The sequence below is a fragment of the Rousettus aegyptiacus genome, unplaced genomic scaffold (assembly GCF_014176215.1).
Source record: "Rousettus aegyptiacus isolate mRouAeg1 unplaced genomic scaffold, mRouAeg1.p scaffold_m13_p_8, whole genome shotgun sequence".
In the NCBI taxonomy this organism is placed as follows: Eukaryota; Metazoa; Chordata; class Mammalia; order Chiroptera; family Pteropodidae; genus Rousettus; species Rousettus aegyptiacus.
This window is the reverse complement of record NW_023416311.1, coordinates 36,406,256-36,417,227: the sequence shown is the minus strand read 5'-3', so window position 1 is coordinate 36,417,227 and position 10,972 is coordinate 36,406,256.

Sequence of the window (10,972 nt, the reverse complement as noted above, 5' to 3'; positions counted from 1 at the left end):
ACATCCAAGAAACATAAGATAAGCTTGAGTAAATATTTGTAAGCAAAATCATTCCTGTTATGCTGATTAAAATTGCATTGCTTAAGGCAGAAATAAATGCAGCATTCAAGAGTTTGCAAGAAGTTATTAGCTCTACACAGCCCTAGGCTTCCATTTTTTTCATCTAGCCTTCTGTAAAACTTTGTAATTGACCTCGGTAGGCCATTCACCTAAAATATCTCCCTGGTCATCTAGACTATGAGCTACTAAAGGGTAGAAACCCTGTATCCCGCAGAACAAGGAAACCTCTTCAACTTCCAGTCACTTCACTTGTGTCATTAATTCTAAGTAGAATGCCTCCTGCTTCCTTTTATCAACTTACTGTTAATCACTATTTAATATTTTAAGAATAATGCTTGATATGTAGGAAGCATTCAATATATTTGCTGAATTGTTTACATCAATATTGGTAGTAATTTCCTGTGATGGTAGAACAAGGGTTAAAAAGTGCTGGAAAGCAAGCAAGAAAGGAAGAAAGGGAGGAAGAAAAAAAAAGAGGGAGGGGAGAGAGAAAGCGAGATTATAGGAATTGGCTTATACAACTATGAAAATTGGTAATTCTCAAGATTCAAGATCTGCAGGGTAAGTCAGTAAGCTATAGACCTAGGAAAGCAGAAATTCAGTTGCCTTGAGACCCAGGAAGAGCCAATGTTTCACTTGGAGGCTGAAGATAATAAAAAAAATTGAAATCTCAGTTTAAAAGTGGTCAGGCAGAAAGAATTCTCTTTTACTTGGGGGAAGGTCTGCCTTTTTGCTGTACTCAGGATTTCAACTGATTGAATGAGGCCCACTCACATTTGAAAGGGCAACTAATTTATTCAGTGTGCTAATTTAAATGTTAATCTCATTCAAAAACAATCAGAATAACATTAGACCAAATATCTGGACACCCCATGGCCCAGGCAAGTTGACACATAAAGTTAACCATAAAGTTAATTGAGCAAACTCAATAAATGCTTGCTGAAAAGATGAAAAAGTAAGCAGTTAAAAGTTAAATATATTTCCTTTAAAAATATACATTAATAGGGTGTAATTTGTAAATCCCTATGTAAATGTCTATTCTAATTACTAGTGTCAATGTAAGAACATCTAAACCTGTAAAGAATTTTTATAAGATTTTCTTTGAACAAAATTGATGATGTTGTCAGGGAGCCAGATCTCAAAAGCCCCAAAGAATGACATTTTTGCAGTTTTTCTTTTATATTTGAAATTAAGGAGAGAAAGTTAGGAAGATTACATGAAGGTGAGAAAAAGCAAGGCTGAGATTGGATTGCAGGATAGTTAACAAGAATGTGTGTTCTTTTGAGGGTGGTTACAATTTAGAGGGGTATGACAGAGAGGCGTTTCAAAGGTGAGTGAACTTAAATGCATAGTAACAAAGGATAGGGCTTCCTTAAAGCAAAGATGAACCTTTTACTAAAGGAGTTAATATGCTTAAATTGTGACTACCCACCATGACCTGTCCAGTTAGGAATTTATGATCAGATCACACTGTGAGGCAACTTTTGGTCACTGGACTTGTCAGATTTATCACAGAACCCATTTTTCATCTACACTAGGATGGTCTTCAAGAGTATATATTAAGATAGTTTAGAGGTTTCAATTCAAAATGGCAGTGTGGGATGATCCTGAACTCATCTCTTCTCATGAACACACTGAGTCTTCAACTATAGATGAAACAATTTCATCTGAGAAAAACTGAAAGGCTGGCTGAGTGATGCCTACACATAAGCAAATATGAAGAAAACCACATTGAAACAGGTAGGAGAAGCAGAAACACAGTCTTGCCATAAATCCCACCCTTTGCACAATGACACACAATGAGGAGAGATCTCTTCCCTGAGGAACAAGGGATTTAAACCCCACACCAGACACCTCAACTTTTAAGACCTGCACTTGAGAAGATGAACCCCCAAAATATCTATCTTGGAAAACCGATGGGGCTCGAGCACTGGAATTCACTCACTCTACAGGGCGGTAACAAATAGAGTTCTTAAACAGCTGTCACCCCCAGGCCCAGCTCAGAGGCAGCCAACTGCATTCAGGCTTCAAAGGGGCAAGCATCTAATTTAACACATACCATTAAAAGCCTGCTGGCACACCTTCTGCACACAGACACTGGTGCTGCCATCTTTGGACTCACTCTCTGCCTAACATTAGCTGGCAGTTACAATCTCCTTTTTTCTTTTTTTTCTCTTTCCGGTGGGCACCATCTTTATGCTCTCTTTCTGCTTGCCTTAGAGTACCAGTATTTCCTGGAAGGGAGCGTTTACACATGTCTGGTACCCTGATTTCTATGGCTACTCTCCAGGGGACACCCTTGATCACCTGGGTCTGGAGGCCATAAGAGCCTGAATTCCTGAGTCTCATGGCATTAATAATTAGAGAGATGGTTCTTGGCAGGATACCACAACTAGCACTGAACAGACAGCAGACTGAAACACACCCCCAGTAATTCAATGAAAGAGGCCTATTTGCTTATCCAGGTGCTTTGGCCTGAGTGGCAGGCTTCTGGTTTGACACAAATCTAGTATCCTACATAAGTGATCTCAGGGAACAGAAACTGGTAGACTCGACCTTTTTGCGCTCTCTCTCTGCATTGCTTCAGCTCACTCATATCTCCCAGGAAGATCTTATGCTTTTGTCTGGCACCCTGATATTTATGGGTGCCATCAGAGGACAACTCTACATGGCCTAGCTCTGATGGCCAGTAGAGTTTCTGCTTGTGAATTCCACAGGACTATAATCAACAGAGAAAGTGTTTTTAAATAGCTACCACCACCAGGCCACAGCAAGAGGCAACAGACTCAGGAGTTCAGTTCCTCTGTGAAAGAGGCCAATAGCCAGTCATCATAGATGTAGCCTGAGGGGCAGGCTTCTAATTAAGTACGAATGTAAGAGCTAACAATAATCCTTTCCAGAGGCGTCAGAGGGCAGGCACTATTTTTGTGCTCTCCCTCTGCACAATCCACAGCATGAGTATCCCTTGGAGGAAAGTTCTTACATGAGTCTGGTGCCCTAGTTTTTACATGGGGTGCCCTAACTTTAGAGGCTGCCCCCTAGGAGACATCCCTTGATCATCTGGTTTTGGTGGTCAAAGAGCCTTGTTTTCCTGGGTCCTGTGGGACTGTATTATCAAAGAGACAGTTTGAGTCTGGCTACCACCCCCAACTCACTATAGAGACAGCAGACTGAAACACACCCCTACTCTTTCTGTGAAAGAGGCCCATTTGCTTTCCTGGAGCTTCGGCCTGAAGATCAGGCTTCAGGTTTAGCAAACATGTAGGGGCCTGTAGAGCTACTCCCGAAGAACACAGGCCAGTGGATGCCAGTGTGCACTGCCCCTCTTCATTGCTACGGCTTTCTAGTATCTCCCAGATAAAACCATGTATATTCCTCTGGAGCCCCAGTTTCTGTAACTGCCATTCAGGAGACACCTCCAGATCACCTGGCTCTGGTGGCCAGTGGGGCTTACACTTGTGGTCCCATAGGACTTTATATATTTCCATACTTCAAAAGTTGCTGCCTGAGGGCCTGGCTTCCATTTAGCCTGAATCTAGATACCGAGATTCTCTACATGAGGATACTGACTGGTCTTAACATGCCCTCAACAACTAGGGGCTATAAAAAATAATACTGGCTACTTGGACTATCCCAAAATCGCAAAGGTTTGAGAGGAAACTAAGAACCAGACAATGGTAGAACAACAAGGTTCATCTCCTACACAAGATCTCTCCTTCATGAATGGGAGAGGTGGTTGTTTCATGTAATGCATATAAACCAACACAGCAAGTCAAGGGGGAAAAAAGACTACATTCCAAATAGAAGAACAAGGTAAGCCTCGGGAGTGGGGGAGTGAATGTTAATGAAATGGAAATAAGTACCCTACCTGACAAAGAGTAAAAAGCAAGTCATAAAGATGCTCACTGAACTCTGGAGAGTAATGGATGAATACAGGAAGAACTTCAATAAAGAAACAGAAAATATAAGAAGTCACAGAGCTGAAGAATACAATAAGTACACTGAAAAATTTACTAGGGGGTTTGGCAGGAGACTAGATGAAATGGAAGAGTCAGTGACCTCAAAGACAGAAAGTGGAATTCATCCAATCGCAGCAGAAAAAAAAAAAAAGAAAAAAGTGAAAATAACTTGAGTAATTTATGAGACAGCATCAAATGGGCTCACATTTGCATTACAGAGGTCCCAAAAAGAGAAGAGAAAGAGAAAGGGGGCAGAAATTTGTTTTAAGAAATAACGGCTGAAAACTATTCTAACCTAGGGAAGAAAGCAGACATCCAGATCCAGGAATGCCAGAAAGGTCCAAATCAGATAAACCCCAAGAGTCCTATACTAAGACACATTATAATTAAAATGTCAAAAGTTAAAGACAAAGAGAGACTCTTAAAGCATCAAGATAAAAACAATTTGTTATGTATAAGGGAACCCCCATAAGATCACCAGCAGATTTTTCAGCAGACACTTTGAAGGCCAGAGGGAGTGGCACGATATATTCAAAGTTCTGAAAGAGGGGGAAAGGGGAATGACCAAGCAAGAATACTTCCACCAGTAAAGTTATTATTCATAATTGAAAGATATAAGAGTTTTCCAGACAAGCAAACCTAAAGGAGTTTATCATCATTAAACTTGCTTTACAAAAAATGCTAAAGAAACGTATTTGAGCTGAAAAGAAAATGCATTAGTAACAGAAAACATACAAAAGAATAAATCTTACTAGATAGGTAAATATAAAAAGGTTGTAAAAAAAGCAGTAATTTTTAATAAAAATAGTAAAAATAACTATAGAGTAGTTAAGGAACACAAGATAAAATCCAAATGTATCATTAAAAATATAAAATGGGGAGGGCAAAAATGTAGAACTTTATAATGCAATCAAATGTAAGGTTTTTTTTTTAATCTATAACATGGCGATCATAAAGCAAAACCTTAAATAGAGACATGAAATATTTACAGAAAGGAATCTAAGCATACTACTAAAAAAGTTATCAAACCACAAGAGATCAAGAGAAGAAAAGAATAGAGAAGAATTACAAAACAGCCAGAAAAAAATTAAAAGGTAATAAATACATACCTGTTAATTATTACTTTAAATGTAAAAGAATTAAAATCTCCAGTCAAAAGTCAGAGTAGCTGAATGAATAAAAGAAAACCGAGACCCATCGATATTGTTGCTTTCAAGAGACTCACTTCAGATGTAAGGACACACATAGATGAAAGGAGATAAAAGACATTTCATGCACTTGGTAATGAAAAGTAAGCTGGGGTAGCTACGCTTATATCAGACAAAACACACTTTAAAACAAAAGCTATAATCAGAGACAAAGAAAGACAAACATAAAGTGGTCAATCCTACAAGAGGATGTAACATTTTAAAATATTTATGCCTCCAACATTGGAGCACCTAAATATATAAAGTAAATATTAACAAACCTAAAGGGAGAAATAGACAGCAATATAATAATAGTAGGGGAGTTTGGTACCTCTGCTTACAGCAACTGATAGATCATTCAGACAAAAAATCAATTAGGAAACAATACCCTTAAGTATGTTAGACTAGGTAAATAGGTATAGAACTATTCATCTAAAAGCAACAGATACACATTCTTCTCAAATACATATGGAACATTCTTCAGGATAGATTATATGTTAGTCCACAAAACATAAATAAAAAAATAAATTTTAAAAAAAATTTAGAAAATAAATTTAAGAAGACAAATCATACCAAACATCTTTTCTGATCACAATGATATGAAACTAGCAATCAGTAACTTGAGGATTTCACAAATATGTGGAAATTAAACAAAAGGCTACTTAACAACCAACATGGCAAAGGAGAAATCAAAAATACCTTGTGACAAATGAAATGTGATTACGAAAGACCAAAACTTATAGGATGCAACAAAAGCAATTCTAAGAGGGACATTTATAGCAATAAATGTCTACTTGAAGAACAACAACAAATCTCAAACAACCTGTTTAGACTTTAAGAAACTAGGCAAAAAAGCCCAAAGTTAGTAGGGAAAAAAAAGGAAAAAATGAAGGTCAAAACAGAAATAGAGACTAAAAATACAATAGAAAAGATTAAGGAAATGAAGAGCTGATTCCTTGAAAAGGTAAACTAAACTGGCACAATTTGGCTAGACTCACCAAGAAAAAAATAGAAAGGACCCAAAATTAGAACTGAAAGAGGATTGTTACAACTAAATCCACAGAAATACAAAAGATCATAAGAGACTACTGTGCGCAATTATATATCAACAAACTTGACAACCTAGAAGAACTAGATAAATTCCTAGAAGCATACAACCTGCCAAGACTGAATCATAAAGAAATAGAAATCTGAAGAGACTAATTTCTAGCGAGATTTAATTAGTAATCAAAAACCTCCCAACAAACAAGTCAAGGACCAGATGACATCGCTGGTGAATTCTACCAAACATTTAAGGAAGAGATAATATCAGTCCTTCTAAAATTCTCCCAAAAATTAGAAAAGAAGGGAACATTTCCAAATTCATTTATGAGCCTGCACTACCCTGAAATCAAAACGAAACAATTAAGGTCCATGTCCTTGATGAACATAGACGTAAAAATCTTCAACAAAATATTATTAAACTGAATTCAACAATACAGTAAAAGGATCATACAATGTGATCAAGTGAGACTTATTACAGGGATGCAAGCATGGTTTAGCATCTGTAAATCAACCAATGTTCAACACCACATTAGCAAAATGAAGGATAAAAATTATATGATAGTCTCAATAGATGCAGTAAAAGCATTTGACAAAATTCAACATTTATGTAAAAACTATCAACAATGTGATTATAGAGGGCCTATACCTCAACACCATAAAAACAATATAACATAATGTAACACAATCTAACACTAACACTATAAATGACAAGCCCACAGCCAACGTCATCTCAACAGTGAATAAAATAAAATCCTTTCCTCTAAGATCAGAAGTAAGACACAATAACCCACATTCACCATTTTTAATCAACAAAGTATTGGAAATTCTAGCCATAACAGTTAGGCAAGAAAAATAAATAAAAGGCATCCAAATTGTAAAGGAAAGAGTAAAATTGTTACTATTTGCAGATGATATATTACATATAAAAAATCCTAAGACTCCATCAAAAATCCTGATAGAACTAATTAGAAAATTCAATAAAGTTGAAGAATGTTAAATCAACATACAAAAAAACTTTTGTTTCTACACACTAATAGTGAACTATCAGAAAAAAATAAATCGAGAAAATAATCTATTTACGAGTTTATCAAAAAGAATAAAATACCTAGGGATGAATTTAACTGAGGAGATGAAAGAGCTACTACATACTGAAACTATAAGACATTAATGAAAGAAATTGAAGAAGATGCAATGAATGGAAAGATATTCAGTACTCATGGATTAAAATGTTCAATATGGTAAAAAAAATAATCATAATCATAATAGTACCCAAACCAACTTATACATTAAATGCAATCCCTATCAAAATCCAAATGACATTTTTCACAATAAATAGAGCAAACAGTCCTACAATTTGTATGGAACCACAAAAAGATCCTGAATAGCCAGGGCAGTCTTAAGAAAAACAGAAATTGAGGCATTACATTGCCTGGCTTCAAACTATATTAAATACTATATTAATCAAGACAGTATGGATTAAATATAAGACCTGAAACCCTAAAATAAACAGAAGAAAACATAAGCAGTAAGTTCCTTGATATAGGTCTTAGCAATGATTTTTTCGAATATGGCACCGTATGAAAAAGCAACAAAAGCAAAAATAAACAATTGGGACTACATCGAACTAAAAAGCTTCTGCACAGCAAAGAAAACCATCAGAAAAACAAAAAGGCTGCATGCTGAATGAGAGAAAATGTTTGCCCACTATATATTAGATAAGGGGCTAATATCCAAATAAAGAACTCATACATTTCAATAACAACAACAACACAAAACTTGTTTAAAAAATGGGCAGAGGATCTGAATAGACTTCTTTTTCCAAATAAGATATATACATGACCAACAGGTACATGAAAAGATGCTAGTCATCAAAGAAATGCAAATCAAAACCACAACAGGATATCACCTCAGACCTGTTGGAATAGCTATTATGAAAAAGACCAGAATTAACAATTGAGTTGGTGAGGATATAAAGAAAAGGAAACGGTTGTGCACTCTTGGTGAGATTGTAAATTGGTGCAGTAACTATGAGAAATAATAGAGATTCCTCAAAAATTTAATACTAGAACTAGAATATGATCCCTCAATTCCACTTTTGGGTATTTATCCAAAGAAAATAAAAACGGAAGTTCAAAGACATATCTGTACCCCTATTTTCATTGCAGCATTATTTGCAATCACCAAGATATAAAAACAGCTTAAATATCCATTGATAGATAAGTAGATAAAGAAAATTTGGAGTGTGTGTATATATATTTGGTATATATACATTTAATGTATATAATGAAAATTATGTATGTAATCTATATTATATACAATTAAATAGTATTCATCCATTAAAAAAAATGAAGTCTTGTAATTTGCAGCAAGGATAGACCTCGAGTGCATTATGCTAAGTGAAATAAATCAGACAGAGAAAGACAAAAGCCATACAATCTCACTTATATGTGGAATCTAAAAAAAAATTTAAAAAAAGCAAAAACAAAACTAAGACCAACCTAATAGATACAAAGAACCAAAGGTGGTTCCCAGAGGCCAGGGAGGAGGTGTGAATGAATGAAGGGAGTTACCTTGCACAAACTCCCAGCTACAGAATAAGTCATAAGGATGTAATGTACAGCAAGGTAACTATAGTTAATAATGCTGTATTGATATTTGAAAGTTGCTAAGAGAGTAACTCTTCAAAGTTTTCATCACAAGAAAAAAGTTTTGTAACTACACAAGGTGGTGGATGTTAAGTAGACTTATTGAAGTGATCTTTTCAGAGTGTATACAAATATTAAATTGTGTCATGTACCTGAAACTCACATGATCTTGTATGTCAATTATATATATATGTATATATATCTCTCTCTCAATAAAAAGGTTGTGCCTTTGCAATTTTATTCAAAGTGTTCTCAAAGTTTTTACATATACTACTGTTATATATTTTAGATAGTACACTTACATTTGTAATTTTAACATTTTTCTGCTTATTTTAATATGTAACTGAAAAAAAAGAATATTTAGTTCATTAAACCCATTATTTAGTTAAAGCTAATTTTTAGAGTGAAATTTTAAAGTTACCTAGAAAATCTGTTATTTATATATAATGTAAAGTGTTAGTATAAATTATTGCCAAAATATGTATAGTAAATATTTAATGAAATATAAACATTGTTTATTTTTTCTTTACAACTTCAGTTGCTTTTTCTTTCCATATCACAAATATATGAAGAAATAGTTTTAGATGGATGTTGGAGAAGAATAAAAAGAAGGGAATGTATTAACATTTCTACTTGGCATCTATGGATTTATTTTTCCCAGACTAATAAGGTAGAAATAGTAATACATATTGGCAATTACTTTTTATATATCTTCCATATTAAGTGGTGAATTATTCAGTTATACCAATAACCTGGGTTAGGGTTATGTAATAAAAAATTTGGCTGACCTTTGTCTCTAGAACCTGAAAAATAACTTCTAAACCCTTGGTATTTTCCTAGAAATAGGGGTATTTGTGTTATTGAAGGTGGTCCCTTTGGACCACACATGATAGTTTATGCTAATGAAGTGACTTATGGGGGGTCGCTGGATAGTTCATTAACAAGGTCACTCAAAATGGGGGCTGGTCATATCAGAAAGGCCAACCGTGTCATTAGAGAGTTGGGACTTTGAGCCATGTGATATCATCCCAACCTCCATGGTGGTGAAGGGGCCTACCAATTCGGTGCAAGCACATGGCTAATGATTCATTCAATCATGCTTTCATAATGAAATCTCAGTGAAAAGTCTAAACATAGAAGCTCATGTGCACTTTCTGGTTAGCTATGCTCTTTGATTACTGTCATACTTTAATGCTAGGAGAGTAACATATGCCTGAGGATGACATAAGCTTCACATTTGGAATTCTGCCAGACCTTGTTCTATGTCTCTATCTAGTGCTTGAGTTCTATACTCATTCTAGTGAACTATCAAACACTAATGCAAATTACATAATTAGCTATGCTGAGCATTTACCATAATGTATACTTAATGTACTTTTTGTCCCTGATGATAAATACCTAACATTGATTTCTTTCTGGATATGAAAAATTAAGTACACATAACCTGTCAAAAGATATAGCCTGTTTCCTGATAGGAAAAAGTTAAATGAGTCTTATAAAGGAATATTCAGAGGACTCATCAAAAGTCATATACGACATATTTGGCACAGACACTAATAGGAAAAAAAATAGTAAATAACTCAGTTACATATGAAAATAAGATAGTATTTTAATTCTTTTTTGCAGGACTACATATTTGCCAAAAGTTGGAGATTAGTATAATCTGTCACGTTTTGAGATAGAAATGCTAGTGGTTTTCACTGCAGAATCATACCTTATTCATCATCGGAACTTAATATATGAGGAGTTTTTTTTGTCTGCTTGTGTATGCAGCTTTCATACTTTCACCCATCGCCGTGTGTCTCAGCTGGCAGAGCTTGGAATTTAATTTTTGGGAACTGTCAGATGAAACACAATGATCTTGGCAAGAAAGGCTCATATCTCTGAATGTTTTGGATACCACTTAATCATGTCTACTCATAGAATTGCAAAAGAAACAGTGACATGTGTTAATATCAGATTAATTCATACTTTTTATCCAAAATAACAAAACGAGAAAAATTTAGAAAAACTAAGAAGCATTTTCTACTCTCAAATGATATACCAGTTTTTTAATCTATATCTTGTTTAATTCCAA